Source organism: Eptatretus burgeri, chromosome 1 (assembly GCF_056783735.1).
Source record: "Eptatretus burgeri isolate ZD-2024b chromosome 1, Ebu_testis_v1, whole genome shotgun sequence".
Taxonomy (NCBI): Eukaryota; Metazoa; Chordata; class Myxini; order Myxiniformes; family Myxinidae; genus Eptatretus; species Eptatretus burgeri.
In genome coordinates this window covers 93,215,940-93,238,733 of record NC_140961.1, presented here as the reverse complement: position 1 = coordinate 93,238,733, position 22,794 = coordinate 93,215,940, and the positions used below count along the sequence as shown (strand labels likewise).

General features: G+C 40.6%; 1 long non-coding RNA gene across 1 annotated transcript in view; it reads right to left on the bottom strand.

Annotated features, from left to right (window-relative positions):
• LOC147034970 (uncharacterized) overlaps positions 1–21,897 on the bottom strand; it is a 39,920-nt gene extending 18,023 nt beyond the window's left edge. The window contains exon 1 of the long non-coding RNA XR_015060958.1: positions 21,524–21,897. This is a non-coding gene — a long non-coding RNA (uncharacterized LOC147034970). The remainder of the gene's footprint in view (positions 1–21,523) is intronic.
• Between the last annotated feature and the right edge of the window lie 897 nt (positions 21,898–22,794).

Genomic DNA, 22,794 nt, shown 5'->3' with positions numbered 1-22,794 from the left:
CAAAATCGCGTAGTTAATTAGGTAAATTGGTTATAGACAATTAGACCCTACGCTCCGCTGTTGAGATATTGGCGTCCACGGTCGGTTAAGCGACCCGACGCGTCACAGAATTATCCGGAGCGACAGCCTACAATTCCAGGGAGGCTGGTGGAGACGATGTAGCTTTCCCCACCTAGTGTTCATTCTCGCCACCAACCCCTGGCCCGCAACAATATATATATATATAATATATATATATATATATATATATATATATATATATATATATATATATATATATATATATATATACATATACATATATTATCGTATATCGAAAGAAAAATAAAGAATTGGCAAAATAATTTACTACTCTTCGTGAATGATGCAGTGGGATATTTAACATTCATTGGCACTGGCAGATGTCACACTAAATGGTGATGCAACAAAGTATTGATAAATATAAAAAAAAATTCATTTGTTATATTTTGTGTACATTGTCAGGCTCATCTGAGAGCATACACACAATGCACAGCAAGGGGGGCAGGAGATAAGAGGGATGGGAGAGGGAAGGACAAAACAGTGGGGAACAGAGACATTAGATCTGTGGAATGGAGAGGGATGTGGCGGGGAACAGGGGGTCTACAAGATGGACGCTACAGGGACTTTTTGGAAGGAAAGCAGGGAATTTGAAGGAGGTGGGTTTGGGGTGGATTAACGGGGGTAGAAAAAGATTGAGGTTTTGGATGGGGGAAGATAAGAGGTAGTGGTGAACAACTGTTTTGAAGGCCTGAAGGGAAGAATGGGATTGAAGAGAGTCTGTGTGTTTATTCCGAAGGTGGGAAAAAAGATGAATGATTTTTTTTTAAGCTAGACCCTTCAGCTAAGACCCAAATTTCCATCCTTTGTTATGGTATTTAGGTGTCTCTGTGTCTGTGTCTGTCTCTGTGTGTCTCTGTGTGTCTCTGTGTGTCTCTGTGTGTCTCTGTGTGTCTCTGTGTGTCTCTGTGTGTCTCTGTGTGTCTCTGTGTGTCTCTCTCTCTCTCTCTCTCTCTCTCTCTCTCTCTCTCTCTCTCTCTCTCTCTCTCTCTCTCTCTCTCTCTCTCTCTCTCTCTCTCTCTCTCTCTCTCTCTCTCTCTCTCTCCTCTGAGTTGTCGGGGATGTATATGCAACATTCAGTTCCAATGATCACACAGATCCCTCCCTGTGCAGCCAGTAAAACCCCGAGGGCAATGCGATTCTGCATTGATACTGTTCTTATGGAAACCACCATGGCATTTACCTCATTAAAACCCTCAGCAGTGGTCTTAGCAAGCTTCTCTGGAGAGGCTATCAAGACAGTAAGTTCACTAACAGTCTTACCAGCACCATGAAAAGGGAAGGCAATCATGAAAAAATCTTTGAGCTACTGAAATAGAACTCTTCTGTCTATTCTGTGGCGTGAAAGGTGATTGGTCAGAAATACGGATTTGAGGTATTACATATCAGTGGTGAAAAAAGGGAGGCTTTGCCGCAGTAATGTCAACCATTTCTCAAAGTCGCAATATTCACTCGATTACGCTCACTTATATTTCTCCTTTTCAAACTGGAAGGCATTGCTTCGTCAAAGCGCTCCCTTTTGACACTATTCCTCTGCCAGGGGCTGGGCTTCGCCCCCTTTCGTATGATCATTTCTTTAATCAAATTAAGTAGTCATAATAAGAGTATGTTTTATTTTCAGGAATAACTTAATTTATTCATCAATTAAAAATAATGCAGTGTAGCCCGTTAAAACCCCATTTTTGATTAATACTTGTACTTTAAACCCAGAAGGTAATGTATTTATTACATCACTCATTATATATCTTTTATCATCAAATGCTGTTACAGCTTTCTTACTAACAGTCTCTGAGAATATTTCATGTTTATAATTTCTAATAACATCTATCTCTCTCTTAACATCCTTTCTCTATTTATAAAAGTTCTTCTCAAAATCATTTGTCACAAGTGCTGTCTTTTCTGTGTTAAAATCAATCAGTTTTTAGCCTGCACAAAAATATCACGCAAGGGAACCAGTCTTCCCTTGTCCGAGGCAAAAAAACATTTCAATGTCTTACTCGAGTGATATTTTAAGACATTTAATCTGATGAAGAATGTTAAACAAAACACGTGTCAAATTTCACAGAAAATCATCAGTTCTTGGATCTCGTGACCTCAGCCGAGCCTGCCTATATAATTCAGTTGAGAGTTCGGCTTGCTTTAGTTGAGAGAATGTTTTTTCGAAGTCTTTCCCACAACAAGATGGTTTTCACTCATTTTCACAAGAGAAGAGGTAAGTTGTGTTTAAACCTGTAATATTATTTAAATAATATACAGAACCAAATAACTGCATGATTAACAATTATTGTTTGACAGTTTCTCCTCAATAACGGAGTTGGTGGTTGAGGTTGAACATGCAGTGAATGAATATCACCAACAATGGGAGAACATGAATAAAACTCTTACAGAACTTCAATCAGTTCAAAGGGAACTACATGATGAGATGATGAAATACTTGGAAGATTTATCTCATCCTTTAAGTTTCCCCCGAGCTGGGAAGGCAACAGAACAAAGGACTGACAGCGAATTAAACACCTTGTATGAGAAGTTGTATGAGAGGTAAGATATATACTTATTCATAAAATTTTATAAGCAGGGCTAACTTAGTGTTATTAACTTCAACTGACTGCTTGTGTTATTTTAAACATAAAAACAAACCAAAAAACATGGGTGATGAAACTAATGAATTTCACAACCTTGATTGGAACGATGTTGAAATTCCACGGGGTGTTGACTCATTTCCAACTTGTTCCAGTTTAAACGCCCGTCTGGATGAACTTGATACAAAACTCAATCTTCTGGAGGTAAATGTTGTATTTATTATTTTATTAATATCATTATATAGTCATCTTTATATGTTCTAATGGTTCTTCTTGTATTAAACAGAATATGGGATCCGAGTTTCAAAATTGCAAGACATCTGAAGCAGACTGCTGGGAAAGAACGTTCATTTTCACAATTGAATATTTACACAAAGAAAAATCTTTAATGTTTTCAATGTTGTTTAATTATATCTGCTTTGCTTACAATGATTTAATGCTTAATTACAAAAAAGGATAAAGGAGGTGGAAAGAGAAGGGGGGGGAGGGGGTAGGTGCGCTCCACCAACGACCCATCACCCCCCCCATCCCACCCCTCCCAGTGTGTGTGTGTGGGGAAGGGTGGGAGTGGAATGAGGGGGTGTGGTGGGTCAAAGGTGGGGGCACACAATGGTAAGGGGGAAGGGAAGGGGTGGGATGAATGGGTGTGGCTTGTGTGGGTGTGGCTTGCGTGGGTGTGCCTTGCGTGGGTGTGGCTTGCGTGGGTGTGGCTTGCGTTGGTGTGGCTTGCGTTGGTGTGGCTTGCGTTGGTGTGGCTTGCGTTGGTGTGGCTTGTGTGGGTGGAGACAAAGAAGGGGTGGAGCAATTTTTTAATTAAATAAACACGTTGTGTGTGGGGAACTAATAAACTAATCACTAATAATGTGGATATGATGGATGTGGATGTGGCTTGTGTGGGTGTGGCTTGTGTGGGTGTGGCTTGTGTGGGTGTGGCTTGCATGGGTGTGGCTTGCATGGGTGTGGCTTGTGTGTGTGGAATAAAAAAGGGGTGGAGTCAAAAAAAGTGGTAAGGTCAATCTTTGAATTTATTTCTTCAATTTGTTATCTTTGTCTTTTGGAATTCCTGTGAATAAAATGAACCTAAAATTTCTTCTCCTTCTAAATCATATACTTTATAAGTCCAAGGAACTGTATCTACATCAACGATTTTAAATAGTTTATTTTTCCATCGCTGAGTATAACCTTTTTCAAAATGAGATTTCCACCTGTATATTCTTACGATATCACCAACTTTGAACTTAGGCTTTCTGACATGAATTTCTTTTTCATATTCTAATTTTGTAAATGTTTCTGATGGCTTGGTTTTCATTGAGGTATGAATTGTATCATTGTACTTATCTGCAATGTCCTGAATCACAAGATGGGGCATTCAATTCTGAACATTTTGGCATTAGTTGCATGCAAATTGGATACAAATTTACCGCGCTATGGCAAAAAGACGATTTTGACCTTTTCATGACCTTGACCTTGTCCTTTGACCCGATCGCTCCCAAAATCTACTCAAATGGTCCTCGGATAATAACCAATCATCCCATCAAATTTGCTGCAATTCAGTTCAATACTTTTGGAGTTATGCGAATAACAAACAAACAAACACATATTCACAAATAAATAAATAAATAAATACACAGCGATCAAAACATAACCTTCGCAACAAAGTTTGCGAAGGTAATAAAGACTGGAGATGTACATGAGGATATGATTGATAATATTGATATATATGATACAAGTAATTATAAACCTGGTGATGTGTTGTTTTCATCAAATAATGAAAAGGTTATTGGTAAGTTTAAAGATGAATTGGGTGGAAAGGTTATGAGTGAATTTATAGGATTGAGATCAAAGTCTTATGCTTTTCCATATATTGATAATAATATTGAAAGGTGCAAAAAGAAGTCAAAGAGAATAAAGCAAAAAAATAAAAAATGAAACAATAAACTTTAAACATTATTACAACTGTTTAATCTTAAAGAAGGAAGAGTATAGAAAAATGAATAAAATAAGAAGTTATAAACATCAATTATATACAGAAGAAATAAATAAGAAAGCATAAGGAGCTTTTATGATAAAAGATATATTTTAGAGAATGGAATTAATAGTCTCCCTTATGGTTATAAGTATACGTGCTGAGGGACTACTACGGTCTTTTACTGATTTATAAATGATCGAACCAAGCAATAACCAAACCAAAGAGATGTAATCAACCTTGGTATTTAAATGGAAAACATAAAGAATGTGAGAAATATCAAATAAGTCTTATTGAAGAAATAACCGGGGTAAAAGTAGATAAAACAAATAAGCGGATAAATTTAATTCCAAATAAGTGGGAGGATGCAAAGAAAAAAAAAAAATATCCTTGAATGGACTGAAAACTTTGATGGTTATCAATTAAACAATGGAAAAACAATTTACTATAATCTCAAAATGATATGTGGCTCAGGAGGTGGTCAAACAAGAGCGTTAAGAGAAGTTTATCATTTTATTTCTGCTCAACAAAGACATATAAACCAAGAACTAAGTTCTAAAATAATATTTGTGAATATACTCGATGGTGATGAATGTAATCAGAAAATTAATTTATTACCTCGAATAGAACATGGACAAATATTTATTGGATCACTCTGAGTGGAGTGAAAATATAAAAGGAAATCAGTAAGTAATGGGGCAGAGATTGATCTCTTCTTTTGACCCCATGGACCGAGAGTCAGAGGGGGGGAGAGAAAATCATTCTCCTCTTTTGACCTGATGGGCCTTGAGTCAGAAAGGTTTCCCCATTCATTTGTATGAGGTTTTTTGCACCCTGAGACAGTCTCAATTTAACATGAGCTTGTTTAGCTGAAAATCATTCTCCTCTTTTTGTCCTGATGGGTCTCGAGTCAGAGAGTTCTCCCTATATATTTGTATGGGGGGGGGGGGAGGAATCAGTCTCATGTTTAGGGGTTTTCAGGGTTCAATTCATAGTTTTCCCCATTCCTTTGCATGGATGTCCCAGAAACCCCATTTATCTACTACTCAGTAGTAATCAACAACATTTCTTCAGTTGTTCAAATGAATTAAAATATATTCCTCCAACTTCATTACTAACAACATTGTTTGATCAAGAGAAGTAATGCTTTACATCAAAGAAATCTAAAGCAATTTGTAGAAGCAGGACTACAAGTTGAAAAGGTACATCTGGCACTAAAGTTAGGTCAAAGTCATTGGTGAGATAAATATATTGATTATAATATGAGGATGAGAACAAAGGCGAATAATGATTTTGAGAAGGACTTTTACAAGTTGATGAACAATTCCGTATTTGGTAAAACAATGGAAAATATAAGGAATAGACAAAATGTGAGACTTGCTACAACTTGTGAGCAGGTGGAGAAGTTGATAAATAAACCAAGCTTTAAAAGAGTACAAATATTTATCGATAATTTTTGTGCTTTTCATTTGAATGAAGAGAGTAAAAATGGATAAACCGATTTATGTGGGAACATCTGTTTTGATTCTTTCAAAGTATTTAATGTATTATTACTTTTATAATCATCGAAAGAAAAGATATGGTGAGAATATTGTTTTGCTATATGTGGTTAAGGATAGCTTCATACTAGAGATAAATACAGATTATGTTTATAAGGACATGAAAGAAGATGAAGATATTTATGATACAAGTAATTATGATCCTAATAAGCCACTCTTTTCAAATTACAATAAAAAGGTTATTCGTAAATTTAAAGATTAATAAGGTAAAAAGACAAAGTGAATTTGTAGGTGTTAGATCAAAGGCATATGCTTATAAATACTTAACGAGGGGTTAAATGAATTCAAATGTGAAAGAAACTTAAAGGTCTAAAGAAGAATGTATTAAAAGAGACCATGAATTTTCAACATTACAATGAATGTATCTGGGAGAGAACGGATGTTTATATAGAGATTACTCTTATTAGAAATTATAAACATGAAATATTCTCAGAGACTGAAGTAAGAAAGCTCGAACAAGATATATAATGAGTGATGGATTAAATACATTACCTAATGGGTTTAAAGTACAACTATTCATAAAAAACGTGGTTTCAATGGGCTACCACTGCATTATTTTTAATTGATGAATAAATTAAGTTATTCCTGAAAATAAAACATGCTCTTATTATGAATAGTCAATTTGATAAAATAAATGATCATATGAAAGGGGGCGAAGTGCAGACCCCCGCAGGGGGAGTAGTGTCAAAAGGGAGTGCTATGACGAAGTAATGTGCACCAGTTTGAAAAGGAGAAATATGAGTGAGCATAAGCGAGTGAATATTGCGACTTTGAGAAATTACAGGCATTACTGCGGCAAAGCCTCACTTTTGACACTACTCGTATGCGACATAACAAGACCCTGTCCTTCCAAATGGCAACCATGGATATGCCCTGAGTCCACATATGAAGTTGGTCTTATTTAAGGCGAGCTGGGGTTCGGTGATGTTATTTGCTCATATATATGTATATGTATATATATATATATTGTTGCGGATTTCAAAAACTATCACACTCAACATTCAGGTCCTTTAGCTCAGTTATCTCGGTAAGTACGTGTTTTATAGATAGCTCCCATCCCTGGTCTAATGGGTAAATCAAATATGAATGCGCTACAATTGTATTAGAGTTTCAACAATGCCACAACGGCGCCATTCTGGAACTGGAATGTTCAACATGAAACTGGTGCTGCTGCGTTCTCCAGGCGCGCGCGTGGGCGGAGTCTAATACAGCCATGCCGTCCCTCCGTGGCCAATCGGCTTGGAGCCGGCGTCTTTCGCGCTCCGCATCCGACCCAGCACCGTCGCCATTAAACACGCGGCCATAGGTGAAGCCGTAGGCGGAGCCACAAAAGCCCCCCGCTGGAGACTCCATCCAAGGGATGGAGTGCCCTGCCCACCGCGCGCCTGTCCAATCGGGAGCGGACGAGGAGTCACATGGAGCCTCCTGTCCAATTGGAGCCGATCGGAGTCGGCTCTCCTGGAGTTTTCACGGGTCGTTCGTTTCCTGCTTGTCTTCTCCCGCTTCTTCTCTGCCCGGCTCACCACCTTAGCTTCTGCAACGACCTCGTCCCGGCTCCAGAGCTTCTTCTCGTCGCCTTCTGCCTGGCTGGTATGGCGACACCAGTCTCAAGACCAGGGGACGTCCAGCTGCACGCTCGTGGCCAGGTAGCCAGCCACGCCTGGCTCACATCTGGTCTATCCTCCTCGCTGGAGAGTCTCAATAAAGGCTGTTGAGGACCACTTCTGTCTGGGTGTGCGTGTGTCTGTTTGTGGCGCCAGTCTGTTAAGTAGTGAATTGTATAAGTGTTTTGCCTGTACATAAGTGCATTGCTTGATAGTCGGTATAAATCTGCTCTTATGTGCTTCCCTCATTCCCTTGCTATTATAAATAAATACCCCCAATTGTTTAAATGTACTCAGCTTGTCGTGTCATTTCTCCATTGACTGGGTGTGTCGTGCATGTGGGAAAGTGAGCAGTCATTGCCGCTATAACGGAGTAACAGGATAATCGGGCCGGCAGAATTCGGCGATTATAAAACCGCTCGGCTTCGCACACGGAATGGGCTCGCGAAGTGGCTCGTTTCCGTACGAGTTCCGTCGAGGGTGGAATACCCCAGTAGCTGGACCACGTGGGTACTTAGGTATATAGAGAATTTGGCTATTCACCCTATTCACGTGGTCTCCCCATTGGCGTATTTCGGTCCAAAATAACCAGGACCCGCCGACGTCGGACTTCTCCGGGCCGGTGATCTGCAATTCCGAGACATCCCCACTGCTCCATCGAGGGTCGTGCTCGTGACGACGCATCGGTGAAACTACAACAATATATATATATATATATATATATATATATATATACATACATACATACATACATATACAGTACTCCCTCGCTCTATCGTGGTTCACTTTTCGCGGCTTCACCTCATTGCGGGTTTTATTTTAATTATCTAAAATTAAAATGTATTACTTTAATTATTTTTATCTTACGGATCTGACGGAGTTGACGAAGTCTGCGAGCGAGGATGAGGAAGATGAACAAGATTAACCGGGGGATGAAGAAGAGGAGGTTGGTATAACACTCGATCGTCTTGCAACGATAGTCAGAATGGGCAAGGAGCTCGAACAGGTCATTCAAGAGTGGGACCCACAGATGATGCGGTCATTGCAATGCAGGAATGGGCTTGATGGGTTAATGTCTTTCTATAAAAACCTGCTAGCCCAGAAGAAGAAGCAGAACCAGCAACTCCCCATAACTATGTTCCTCATAAAATCAATAAAAGAAGCCTTCGCCTTCATCCGAAATTTTTTTTTTAAATAACTCATTAAATGTGTGTGGGGAAGGTTAATAAGGGTGTGTGGATGTTGTATCATGGTTTAAAATACGTTTTAAAATATTTAAATAATTAAATTAATATATGGTTTCTACTTTGCGGATTTTCACCTATCGCGGGTGGGTCTGGAACGCATTAACCGCGATAGGTGAGGGAGCACTGTATATACATATACATATATATATATATATATATATATATATATATATATATATATATTTTTTTTTTTCTTACCCCAGTGGTCAGTCCTTTAATTGCCACCCTTTCTTTAGATGTTCAGAATAATGTTGACATGTTGAGTTACCTTAGTAATGTCTGAGTTTTTGTTCTCTGGTTTGACATTTCAGATTTCCTTTTTTTGTTGGTGAAGTAATAATCATCAAATCAGAGAATGCATAGGGTGGAGGAGCTCCTTGTGAGCCAACGACCATCCATATCTCGTGCACAACTGTGTCTGCGGATGTCCACCTGCAGGTGGGTTACTTCTTATTAGGAGGTTGGTGGCAGGATTTGCACTCCGGCCACTGTAAAACCTTTCATTCCGCAAAACGCAAAAACGCAAAAAAAAAATCTGAAAACCCACTCCGTGGGAGTACCTCCTGCGCAGCTTCCCTTCGCAGGGCAGCTCACCGGATGACGGGATTGGGGCAAAGCCTTCGGGACCCCCAATCTTTGATGATAGGAGGGAAACCACGGGGTAACATCCCTGGGTCAGATTGCGGGAGAGTGTGTCAGAGTGGTGCTGAGGTGTCGTCCACCAGACAGCGGTCTCCTTGGGTTAACCTGAGGCGGTCCCTTCGGGTGGGTGCCTGGAATGTCCTATCCCGAAGAGAGGATGATCACCTGTCTCTGTTATCATCTGAGCTCAAGCGTTTGGACATCGGGATTGCAGCTCTCTGAGGTTCGGAGACCGGATTGCAGCGAGATAATGGTGGGTGGTTACACCTACTATTGGTCTGGTCGCTCTGATGGTTACCATACCCAAGGAGTTGCTGTAGCTGTGTCCAATAAGCTGACCCCAATGATAATTGAGGTAACACCGGTCAACGAGCGTATTATGAGATTAAGGATTCGTCACTCCTTAGGTGTCATTTCCCTGGTCTCTTTGTTTATGCTCCGACTGAGGCGAGTGATCTCACTGTGAAGGATGCATTCTACGCCACACTCGAGTCTGTGGTTGATCAGTGCCCCAGACGAGATACACTTCTAGTCTTGGGGGATTCCAATGCATCGACTGGAACTGATAGGGATGGTTATGAGGTGTGTGTTGGTCCCCATGGGTCAGGAACTATGAACCAGAATAGCACTAAGTTCCTTGACTTTGCAAGAAGTCATGGACTTAGGGTGGCTGGTTCATGGTTTCAGCGCTCACAAGCTCATCGCTGGACTTGGTATTCCAACGCTGGCGGTATGGCAAAGGAGATTGACCATATCCTCATTGACGGTCGTTGGAGGATGATCCAGAACTGCAGGGTCTACTGGAGTGCTCAGTTCCTCAATACTGACCACAGGCTTGTTGTAGCAACTCTAAAGCTGCACCTTAAATCCTGGAGAATGGTACCATCCCAGCCTAGGCTGGATGTTGCCAAGCTCAGGGAAGAGAGAGTAGCTGAGGAGTTTGCGAACAGGCTGAGTGGACACTTGGGGGGTCTGGGTGCTTTGGGGGGTCATGAAGAGTTGTGGAGCACCTTCAAGACCACAGTCCTTGATGTTGGAGCCTTGGAGCTCACCGCAGGGCAAAGAAGAATTTTGTCTCTCAAGGGACACTGGATACCATTGACCAGAGTCGCAGGGCCAGGCTGAATGGCCGAGCTGAGTTGTAAAACTGTACGTGCACTGAGGGTGGACAAGGAGGCCTATGTGCGAGGAATCTGTGAGGGGGTAGAGCATCACCTGTGGACAGATGATTCTCGTCCGGCTTACAGGGGAGTTCGCGCATTACGTTCATCCAAGCCCATCCCTCGGAGCACTGCAGTTCGAGCAGAGAGTGGTAGGCTCTTGACAGAGGAGTCTGAAGTGAAGGCCCGCTGGGCCGGTTACTTTGAGCGGTTGTACCAGGCTGATCCCCCAGCTGTCGAGTTGGACATCAAGGGTGTTACAATTCCTGTTGCTGACCCTCGAATCAACTGTGGTCCACCTTCGCTTGTGGAAACACGGGCTGCGGTGAACCAGTTGAAACGGGGCAAAGCTCCAGGGATCTGTGGCATCGATGCTGAACTTCTCAAGGCTGGTGGAAATGCTGCACTCGTGTCGTTGCATGCAGTTTTGTGCTCTGCCTGGAACACAGGCATCATCCCAACTGACTGGAAGAGGGGCTTTGTTGTCCCTCTCTGGAAAGGGAAGGGTGATCGCCAAGACTGCAACAACTACCGAGGGGTGACGCTGCTCTCAGTGCCGGGCAAGGTCTTTGCTCGGATAATTCTTGATAGGGTTCGCCACCATCTGCTTGAGCACCAGCGTCCAGAGCAGTCAGGCTTTACACCAAAGAGGTCAATGATTGACCGTATCCTTGCACTTCGTGTCCTCACCGAACGCAGTCGAGAGTTTCGGCAGGGGCTGCTTGCAGCCTATGTTGATCTCTGTAAAGCGTTCGATTCAGTGAATCGGGATGTCTTCTGGAGGATTCTTGGTCTTCGTGGGGTGCCACCAAAACTGATCGATCTGATGTCTGAACTCTACTCTGGTACTGAGAGTGCTGTGAAGTGTGGTGGTACCATCTCTGACTTATTTCCAGTTGTTACTGGAGTTCGTCAGGGAAGTGTACTTGCCCCCACACTTTTCAGCACTTGTATGGACTGGATTTTAGGGAGGATGTCGGAGAGATCAAGTTGCGGTGCATCGTTTGGCAATGTCAAGATCTCGGACCTTGATTTTGCAGATGATGCAGTCATCTTTGCGGAGACTTTAGACATCCTCTTGGGGGCCCTCGGGGTGCTGAATGAGGAGTCGGAGCCGTTGGGATTACGGGTTTCTTGGGTCAAAACGAAGATCCAGGCTTTCGGTGACATCTTGAATGCTGCTGTCCGGTCTGTGTCTGTTTGTGGTGAGGATTTTGAGGTCGTGGAGAGATTCACTTACCTTGGCAGTGATATTCATGTCTCTGCTGGCTGCGAGTCAGAGGTCAATAGACGTCTGGGTCGGGCCTGGTGAGTCATGGATTCACTGGATCATGGGGTGTGGCGCTGCCGGTACCTGTGCGGAAGGACGAAAGTCTGAGTCTTCAGGTCCTTGGTACTTCCAGTCTTGCTCTATGGGTGCGAGACTTGGACTCTGACCAAGGATCTGAGACGGAGACTTAATTCCTTTGGTACCAGGTCTCTTCGGAGAATCCTTGGCTATCGCTGGTCGGATTTTGTGTCCAACGAGCGGTTGCTGAGAGAGACCCGGATGAGATTTGTTACCTGCATAGTCCGTGAGCATCAGTTGCGGCTGTATGGACATGTGGCTCGTTTTCCTGACGCTGATCCTGCTCACCAGATTCTCTCAGCGAGGGAGTCTCATGATTGGAGGAGGCCAGTGGGCCGACCACGTGCCTCATGGTTGCAGCAGGTTGACCATAATCTCAAGATGGGGATGGGCCTGGCATCTGCCTGGGGGATGGCCAGACGGAGGCCCCTGGAGTACCGGCGGAAAGTGGACGCAGCGACGCGCTGTTCTGGCACATGCTCCCATACCTGACCTGAGAATGCATGCAAGAGGCAACACAATATCGAGTCTTGCAAAAGGTCAGGTCAGGTATGCGAGCATGCGCCAGAGCAGCACGTCGCTGTGACCACTTTCCGCCGGTACTCCCATCCCCATCTTCTTGAGATGCTGATCAACCTGCTGCAACCACGAGGCAGGTGGTCACCCCATTGGCCTTCTCCACTCATGAGGTTCCCTTGCTGAGAGAATTTGGAGATCAGGATCAGCACCAAGAAAAAGAGCCACATGTCCATACAGCCGCAGCTGACGCTCACAGACTATGCAGGTAACAAACCTCATTTGAGTCTCTTTCAGCAACCGCTCGTTGGACACAAGGTCCGACCAGCGATAGCCAAGGATTCTCTGAAGAGACGTGGTACCAAAGGAATCAAGTCACCATCTCAGATCCCTGGTCAGAGTACAAGTCTCACATCTGTAGAGCAAGACTGAAAGCACCAAGGACCTGAAGACTGGGATTTTCGTCCTTCTGCACAGGTACCAGCAGTGCCACAACCCATGATCCAGTGAATCCATGACTCGCCAGGCCTGGCCCAGACATCTAATGACCTCTGGCTCACAGCCAGCAGAGACATGAATATCACTGCCAAGGCAAGTGAATCTCTCCGTGACCTCAACATCCTCACCCCAAACAGGTACAGACAAGACAGCAGCATACAATATGTCATTGAAAGCCTGAATCTTAGTTTTGACCCAGGCAAACCGAAACCCAGCAGCTCCAAAATAAACCTCACCAAAATTAAAAGAAAACATGAGGAAACAATTGGAGGCTGTGCATGGATATAATTATGCTTATTGTCTCATTGAAACTTTATATTCTATTCTACATTCCATCACAGTAATGTAATGACCATTTTTCCTGTTTAAGATCAGATCAGCAAATGAGAAATAACTGCTTTTAATAGCATAACCTTTACACTAACAAATCCATTGCTGAATGATTTGTGATTTCAGAATACAAAAATATAAAATATTGCATCATAAAATAATGTAAAGTGATGATCACCTGCCAAGGCTGGAAGTTCAATATGTCGGTGCATGATGCATTTGTAAAAGGTCCTCTGCCGGGAATGCAAGCCTGGAGATCATGAATAGCTTGAGCCAATGCATAAACAGTCATGTACGTGGTGTAAGTGATTCGGAGTTGGGAGACATTCAGCAGTGGTTGTACTTTAGTTATATCACAATGTTTGCTATTTTGTGATGGGTTCACATCAAATTCAGAACTTATATTTTTATTCCTAAGTACATCGTGTTTTTCTAACTTTATAGAATGTAGATCGAATATTTTTCTTGAGCTTTTCATAATTGTATTCATAGTTGAGACATTGTGGGTTATTTGCAAATTTGTTGGTACAGATAAATACTCTGTTTTAAGTAATGCTTCATTTAAACCAACAGCTGTTGTAACCTTGCCAGCCACAAATATGCCAGTTGTTTGAGTGACTGTTGTCAGGGATATCACTTTTATATTGCTTAGAACAGTTTCCAAAGTTCTAAAATTGCCCCTTAACCTCAATACACTGCCTACATCTATGTATTTTAGAGTTGTGAAACTGATTTCTGTTGAATTGTTGCTGTTTTTAAAAATAAATTCTGGAAGAAGAAATAGCGATCGTGTTTGTATGGCCTTTGTCAATTTAAGTTGCTCGTAGATCAAGGTGTTATTGAGCAGCTGACTGTAACTTGTTTCAAAATATTGTTCATATGGTCCTTCTTTCTTGTATTTTGGAACTTCTTTCATTAAAAAACAAGAAAAAGAAGGTCTTATGTTCTCAAGAAAGTCTTGAAATCCTGGTATGTGACCAGACCGCAAAGCAAAACCAATAGTGCCCTGAAAAATATTAGAATATTGCTGTGCAGCAATTAGAGGGGATGTGATCCAAGCCTCTGTTGCAAGCCATGTCTTTCCTGTTACATTTTGTCTCAGTAGTTCATTAGCAATGGGGATGAGATCTGCTTCAGTGCTAAACATCAGGACCACTTGGACATTAGTCGTCGTGACAATTTCACCTGCTCACATGTAATAAAAAAAAAAAATCAGATGTTATTAGAGAATGTAATTAACATCACATGTCAGATAAATTTGATAAAAGCTGTGAATCATCAAAGAGAAAATTTAAAGAAAACTCATTTTGAGAACAACTTACAAGAATGGAAGTTCACTCGTTAATGGCATTAAACAAACAATTGAGTTGGCCTGTTTTGCATTTTAATCTTAACCAATGGCTGATCATTATGGCTGGTAACCCTTCTTCAAATCCCATTTCCAACATGTTGTTGTTCATTGTCTGTCTACAAAGACATAGGTGGACCAACATAAAATAAAATAAATCAATAAGAACATGTGATTCTATACAAGTTACTCCATTTGCCTGAGATAAACGTTAAAAAAAGTAGTTATAAATATAGTGTGTGGATTGAAGAAATTTCAACAAGGAATTTGGAAATTATACATCCATGCTCTTAATTAATTTTTATCATCATGATGATATCCTTGTATTGATTTTGAATTTTGCACAAGGTCATAAATTAATTTCAGTATTGTAAGAAAATATCAATTGGGTGAATTAATTCCTGACAATTTGATGAGTTATACAAGATATTTGCCAATCCCTTAACTACAGATAAAGCTTTTGAAAAATAATTCAGTCAATCCCTTTCAAGTGATTTATGAGATATTAATGCTGAGATCACATGGTAGTCAGAAGGTGGGGTTTTGAGGAAGACATGAGTTTATTACTTAGATGTCTTACCCAAGTGACTAAGAATGACGGAATCTTTCAATTTTGGAATGTTTAAACGAAATGCCAGGCATATACCAATGCTCTCAGCCTCAGTGACAAATTGAGCAATGCCACTTTGCCCATACTCATCATGTGCAGCCACTGTGCCAATATACTTCCAGCTAAATTTTTCCACCAACTGGACCAAAGCTGAGACCTGATGAGCATCACTTGGGATTGTGCGTAGAAAGGAAGGAAAAAGTCTCTTGTTGCTCAGACACTTGCATGAAGAGAAATAACTCACCTGAAATGGATTTTGCATTATTATGTTGAAGGCCGATGGCAAGAAAACTAGTGACGAGTCATCATGAAAAATAATTGTTGGTCATGAAAAGTTCAGATGTATAAATGTTATTTGTGATGATTGTGGATCGGTGATTGGAGAGTATAAACAAAAGAAGGGCTGATTAGTGTTATGAGGTGATGACCTTGAATTAAAATATTGTATTTATCAATAAGCTACTGATCAGCTGCAAATGACAGAAGTCCTCATACTGCTTCTAATCCTTAATGTGACCATAAATACAAGAAGGGGGTGGGGGGTTAGTTGGGGGAATTACAAGATTTCTGTGATATGTCAACTTTCGTGTGAAGGTACAGTGCCTTCAGAAAGTATTCAAACCACTTGACTTTTGTCACATTTTGTTTTGTTACAGCCTGAATTTAAAATGGATTAAATTTAATTTTTCTGTCACCATTCCACACAAAAAACACTCCAGAGTGACAAAGTGATAACATGTTTTTAGAAACTTTTACAAATTAATAAAAAATGAAAAGCTGAAATTTTTTTGTGTCAATAAGTATTCAACTACCTGGGTCAATACTTTGTATAAGCACCTTTGGCAGCACATACAGATTTGAGTCTTCTTGGGTATGTCTATCAACTTTGCACATCTGGATTTGGGGATTTTCTCCCATTCTTCCTTGCAGATTTGCTCAAGCTCTGTCAAGTTGGATGGGGAGCATTGGTGAACAGCAATCTTCAAGTCTTTCCCTCAGACTCTCAATGGGAGTCAAGTTTGGGCTTTGGCTGGGCCAATCAAGCACCTCCACATTCTTGTTCTGAAGCCATTGCAGTGGGACTTTGGCTGTGTGCATGGGGTCATTGTCCTGTTTGAGTGTAACTCTCTGCCACAGTCAAAGGTCTTTTGCACTCTGAAGCAGGTTCTCCTCAAGGATTTGCCTGTAGTCCGAGTGTTGGCCAGAAAAGCATGCATTAGGGTCCGCACAATGTTTTTTCTGCATTTTTGTGATCATCAGACCATCTGAATGAATATTCCGATTGATGCCACTCTGGCACCCTTGAGCATTTTTGCAGAAACCCATTAATATGCAAATTAGCGGTGGCCATTGTAGAAATTTTTATTTTTCTTAATATCTCCAAAAGTAAGCATCCCAATAGCCTGGTTGAGGTAGCCTGGTTATATAGCCTGGTCCAAATAGTTTTGTTGTTGTTGTGTAACTGTATGCAAAAATGCCAATCGGCAAGGACAAATTCAGGGGGTAGGGTTATGCTAATTTGCACATTAATGAGCTAAATTTCAAATATATCAAATTGTAAGTGGGTTTCTCATGACCAGTGACCCCCAAAAACATGGGTTTGGACACCTCAACCAGGCTGTTTGGATGCTTACTTCTGCAGATAAAGAAAAATTGTTATTTGGTTAATTGTGTCTGATAATTTCCATATTAATGCGCTAAATTTAAATGTTATTAAATTTTAAGTGGGTTTATCATGACCAGTGACCCTAAAAACATGGGTTTGGACACCTCAACCAGGCTGTTTAGATGCTTATTTCTGGAGATATGAAGAAAAATTATTTTGATAATGGTGACTGCTAATTTGCATATTAATGAGCTAAATTTAAATGTTATTAAATTTTAAGTGGTTTTATCATGACCAGTGACCCTAAAAACATGAGTGTAGACACCTTAACCAGGCTATTTGGATGCTTACTCTTGGAGATATTAAGAAAAATAGTAATTTTGACAATGGCCACCACTAATTTGCATATTAATGGGTTTCTACAAAAATGCTCAAGGGTGCCAGAGTGGCATCAATCGGAATATTCATTCAGATGGTCTGGTGATCACAAAAATGCAGAAAAACATTGTGCAGACCCTAATGCAAGGTCATTTTGAAAAATTGTGTTTGACATCCTGACTACTGTATTTGTCTCCATTCATTGTTCCCTCTATCCTTGCAAGTCTCCCATCCCCCATCCCCCAAGCATGATGATGCCACCAACATGCTTCAAGGTAGGGATGGTGTTAGATGGATGATGAGCTGTGCTCATTTTGTGCCAGATGCAGCAATTTGCATTCAGGCCAAAGAGTTCAATTTTTGTTGCATCAGACCACAGAATTGTTTGCTTCATGCTCTCAGTCTTTTACGTGCCTTTTTGCAAACTCCAGGCATGCTGTCAAGTGCCTTTTTCTCAGGAGTGGCTTCGGTCTGGCCACTCTCCCATAAAGCCTACAGTTGTGAAGTACAACAGACATTGTTGTCCTTCTGGCCGGTTCTCCCATCTCACCCAAGGAACTCTGTAGTTCTGTCAGAGTTGTCATTGGGTTCTTGGTCACCTCCCTGACCAAGGTCCTTCTTGCCCAGTTGCTCAGTTTGGTCGGACGGCCAGCTTTAGGAAGAGTCTGCATAGTTCTATATTCTTTTTATTCCCGAATGATGGAGCTCACTGTGCTCATGGGAACTTTCAACACTCCAGAAATTGTTTTATACCCTTCCCCAGATCTATGCCTCCTCACAATTCTATCTTGGAGTTCTACAGACAGTTCCTAGGATTTCATGGTAGAGTTTCTGCTCTGACATGCACTCTCAACTGTGGGACCTTTTACAGAAAGGTGTGTTTCTTTCTAAATCATGTCCAATCAACTGAATTGGTTACAGGGGGACTCCAATCAAATTGTGGAGACATCTTCAGGATTATCAAAGGAAAATGGATGCAAGAGCTCAATTTGGAGTGTCATAGCAAAGGGGTTGAATACTTATTGATGCAAGACATTTCAGCTTTTCATTAATTTGTAAAAAATTGTAAAAACATGTTTTCACTTTGTCATTATGTGGATCAGTGACAAGAAATTTAAATTTAATCAATTTTAAATTCAGGCTGTGACACAATAAAATGTGACAAAAGTTGATGGGTGCGAATAATTTCTGAAGGCACTGTGATTGTAATACAAGAGGTTGGTTCCAGGTTGATGTGTAAGTATCAGCTCCATGTTGATATTTTTTGCAATTATATTGTTGACCCCTCAGAAAGTTGTACAGGAAGAGACATAAATGCAGGATAATGCACTCTGGGTAAAATAAATGGTCAACTATGCCTGAAAAAGAGTTCTACCAAAAAGAGTTATACTAAAAAGTTCCTTGTGAAGGGGAACATCAAACCAATTGGATTTCACAGAAGACTGTCGGCAAAGATTTGGTGGTGCAAGTCTTTCACCTAGTTATGTGTTTAAATGATACAGTGGGGTTATTAAATGGCCATTAAATTGTTGAGCAATTGTTGTGGAATTAATAAGCAGACTCAGTTTAAAATACTATTACTCAATTTTGTAATACACAAATGATCCACTGTCCACAAGGAAAGTACATTTGATCAAATAACATATATTTGATGGGATCACGAGAGTCCAAAGCACTGAAATGTGGAAACATTCACAATGATTTGCACTAAAGCTGAACTTACATTTTTGTGATGATTATATATATATATATATATATATATATATATATATATATATATATATATATACTAGCGATACCCGTGCACATGCACGGGATAGCAGTACAACATAGCTGGTAGCAAACGACAGACCGTACACGGGGAATGACAAAAATACGCATTGTGCAAAATGCAAGTGGTACTATGGAACGCCAAGACTTCCCATGATTGTCGGCATGTCCGCTAAGTAAAGTGCCACAGCAATTTCATAGGGATCGTGTGACAGCGAGCTGAGTTTTTAGTGTGCAAGCTTGGTATTATAATATATATATATATATATATATATATATATATATATATATATATATATATATATATATATATATATATATATATATATATCTTCTTCTTCATTCGGCTGCTCCCGTGAGGGGTCGCCACAGCGGATCATCCATATGATCCGCATCGTGATTTGGCACATGTTTTACGCCGGATGCCCTTCCTGACACAACCCTGGTCGCCTCTTACGACACAGGGATATGGTACACCTATTTTAACCGGGGTATACACTGGCCCAGTATACTGGTACTCATTTCGCCGACCTCGGAAGGATGACAGGCTGAGTCAACCCCCTGGTGTATTAATTCAGTGGCCCAACGGGGCTTGAACTCAGGACCTTTTGGATCCCAAGCCGCTGCCCTAACCACTGCGCCAACACCAGGATATATATATATATATATATATATATATATATATATATATATGTATATGTATGTATATATATATATATATATATATATATATATATATATATATATATATATATATATATATATATGCCTTGGGAGGAGTAGAGGGGGGGTTGAGAGAACAAAGGAAAGAGGGGAGTTTTGGTCATGATGACCTACAGCTGGCCTTGGTGAGACTGGTTTCACATGGGAAAGGCATCTTCGATGTTTTATCGTACTGGTCAAAAGGTTGTGATGTAAATCATGGAGGAGGCCTGACACAAGATACTACAGAGAGAGAGAGAGAGAGAGAGAGAGAGAGAGAGAGAGAGAGAGAGAGAGAGAGAGAGAGAGAGAGAGAGAGAGAGAGAGAGAGAGAGAGAGAGAGAGAGAGAGAGAGAGAGAGAGAGAAAGAGAGAGAGAGAGAGAGAGACACAGAGAGAGAGAGAAAGAGAAAGAGAGAGAGAGAGAGAGAGAGAGAGAGAGAGAGAGAGAGAGAGAGAGAGAGACAGAGACAGAGACAGAGACAGAGACAGAGACAGAGAGAGAGAGAGAGAGAGAGAGAGAGAGAGAGAGAGAGAGAGAGAGAGAGAGAGAGAGAGAGAGAGAGAGAGAGAGAGAGAGAGAGAGAGAGAGAGAGAGAGAGAGAGAGAGAGAGAGAGAGAGACAGAGAGACAGAGAGAGGCACTAGGTTAGAGTTCCTGGTAAATACACTCGGTTTAAGATGTTTGATAATATACGTTTCAATACAAAGAAATGAAAAGTAATTTAACAGAAAGGATTGATTATAATTGGTATACATTGAGTAAGCGGTGCGTACATTAAAAGAAAAAGAAAAAGAAAACTTGTTTAGAAAGGAATTTTCCCCATCACAATCTTGGAGCACTCATACTTGTATACACCCAACTGTTGTCACCTCAGCAAACATTTAATTGTTGGAACAGTTTTTTCGAATAATCAAATTACTATGCATGAAATTGCAAAATAATTGGATGTCAGGGCTGAAAATGTGGAAACAAAAATCGATTCTCATTCACAATTCAATAAAATCAGGATAAAGGAGTTAGCAAACGAGGCCATAATTTGTCAAAACCCAGCTTGTGTGGCCACTGTATCAGAACTCCTGGAAAGCTACTTGAGGTAGGAAGATAATTTGTTGTTGAAATACCTGGGTTTAATATATATATATATATATATATATATATATATATATATATATATATATATATATATATATATATATATAAAATAGAGGTGCGCGTGTGTGTGTGTGTGTGTGTGTGTGTGTGTGTGTGTGTGTGTGTGTGTGTGTGTGTGTGTGTGTGTGTGTGTGTGTGTGTGTGTGTGTGTGTAAGGAGTATGAGGAAGGAGCACACAAGCAACTACAGCCATGACGACAGCAACAGCAACAAAACTAACAACTTATAAAGGATCCTTTTCCTTCTTGTGCTTCACTTCATTTTGCATCCTCATTGACTCACAGGTAGAAATGCAATATGTTTGTAAAGTGTAACATGCTATACTTTGATTAAACCCATAAGCAAAGTGATGGGTCTTATATGCTAAGTGTGTATGTGTAATAAAACACAAATGTTTTTTCAAAGAAGCTGTTACAACAATATATTACCTGAGGTATGTGGAAGAGGCTGAAGAGGGGTGCAATTGGTACAGATAGAGCAGAGGCAGAAGCTCCAAGCACAACACGCGATGCTGCAACATCCACAGTCTCATGGTGTGGTCCTATAATGGTAAGGGCTGTAGCTAGAGCTTTTGATGCACTAAAGCAAGTATCATACATCACATATCCCAGTGTTGTGTTTGAAATAGATGAGGCGGTATTAATCTCATTAACAGCGTAAACAACTGCCATGGCCCATTGAAGTGTCCAAACATTTAAGCTGTAAAATATCATAACATTTCAGGCTGATTCTTATGGTCAAAATTTGATTGTTATTTTCATCCTTTTCTTTTTTTTACAGTGATCTCTGACACATGGAAAAACTTGTACATATATCACATGCAGGATAAACCATTAGGAGACAGCAGTGTATATTCTTTTGTGAACAAAATCTCTGCTCATGGAAAAGTGTGATAAAATATGAGGATGAATTACACTTACAATGCTTAATTTTACAGGAATTAAAATAAGTTTTTTTAAATTTTGATGTACCATACTCTTTATAGAACAATGGTGCTGCTGAATCAGTTTCCCAGCATTGATTGTCCATGCTATATCGTTTTAAATGGTGAGCGTTAAGCAAGAAAGCAGCACCTATCATTTTAAAAGTCTTTGGTATGACTCACAATAACATTATCATGGACAAATTATTTTGTACCTCGAATATGAACCTGGGAAAACAGGATCATGCGGAAAGTGCTCAGATGGGATTACCAAGAAAGATTATTGGTTTAGGGCAAAGTCAAAGTGATATTGAGAAATTATAAAACTGGATACACATGATTATAGCTGAAACACTGCCAAGTCCAACATGCTCTCTCTCAATATGATCCTAAAACAAGTATAACTAGAACGGGCACTCGGTAGAGCGCATACCTTCGCCGCTGGTAATTTTTTTCCGGGCACATTTGAAAAACGTCATTTAAAAACGTCCATGACGTCACAACCATCAGTCTGGTGGACGTCAAATTTGGTGTTAGATGTCATTGAGGGCAGTCCAACAAAATGGAATGATAAACACTGAAAAAAAATCGAAAGTTTAAAAATGACGTCATCTTGTGACGTCATTTTGACGCACTTCCAATGACGTCACTACCAATCGCTGACTACCATCCTGAAAGCTCTTATTTCACGGAACATTTTAACCTTGGTTTCATGTCAATAGCTCTATTAGATCTGAAGTTATGCCTACAAGTATATTTTGACCTTGAGTGTGACCT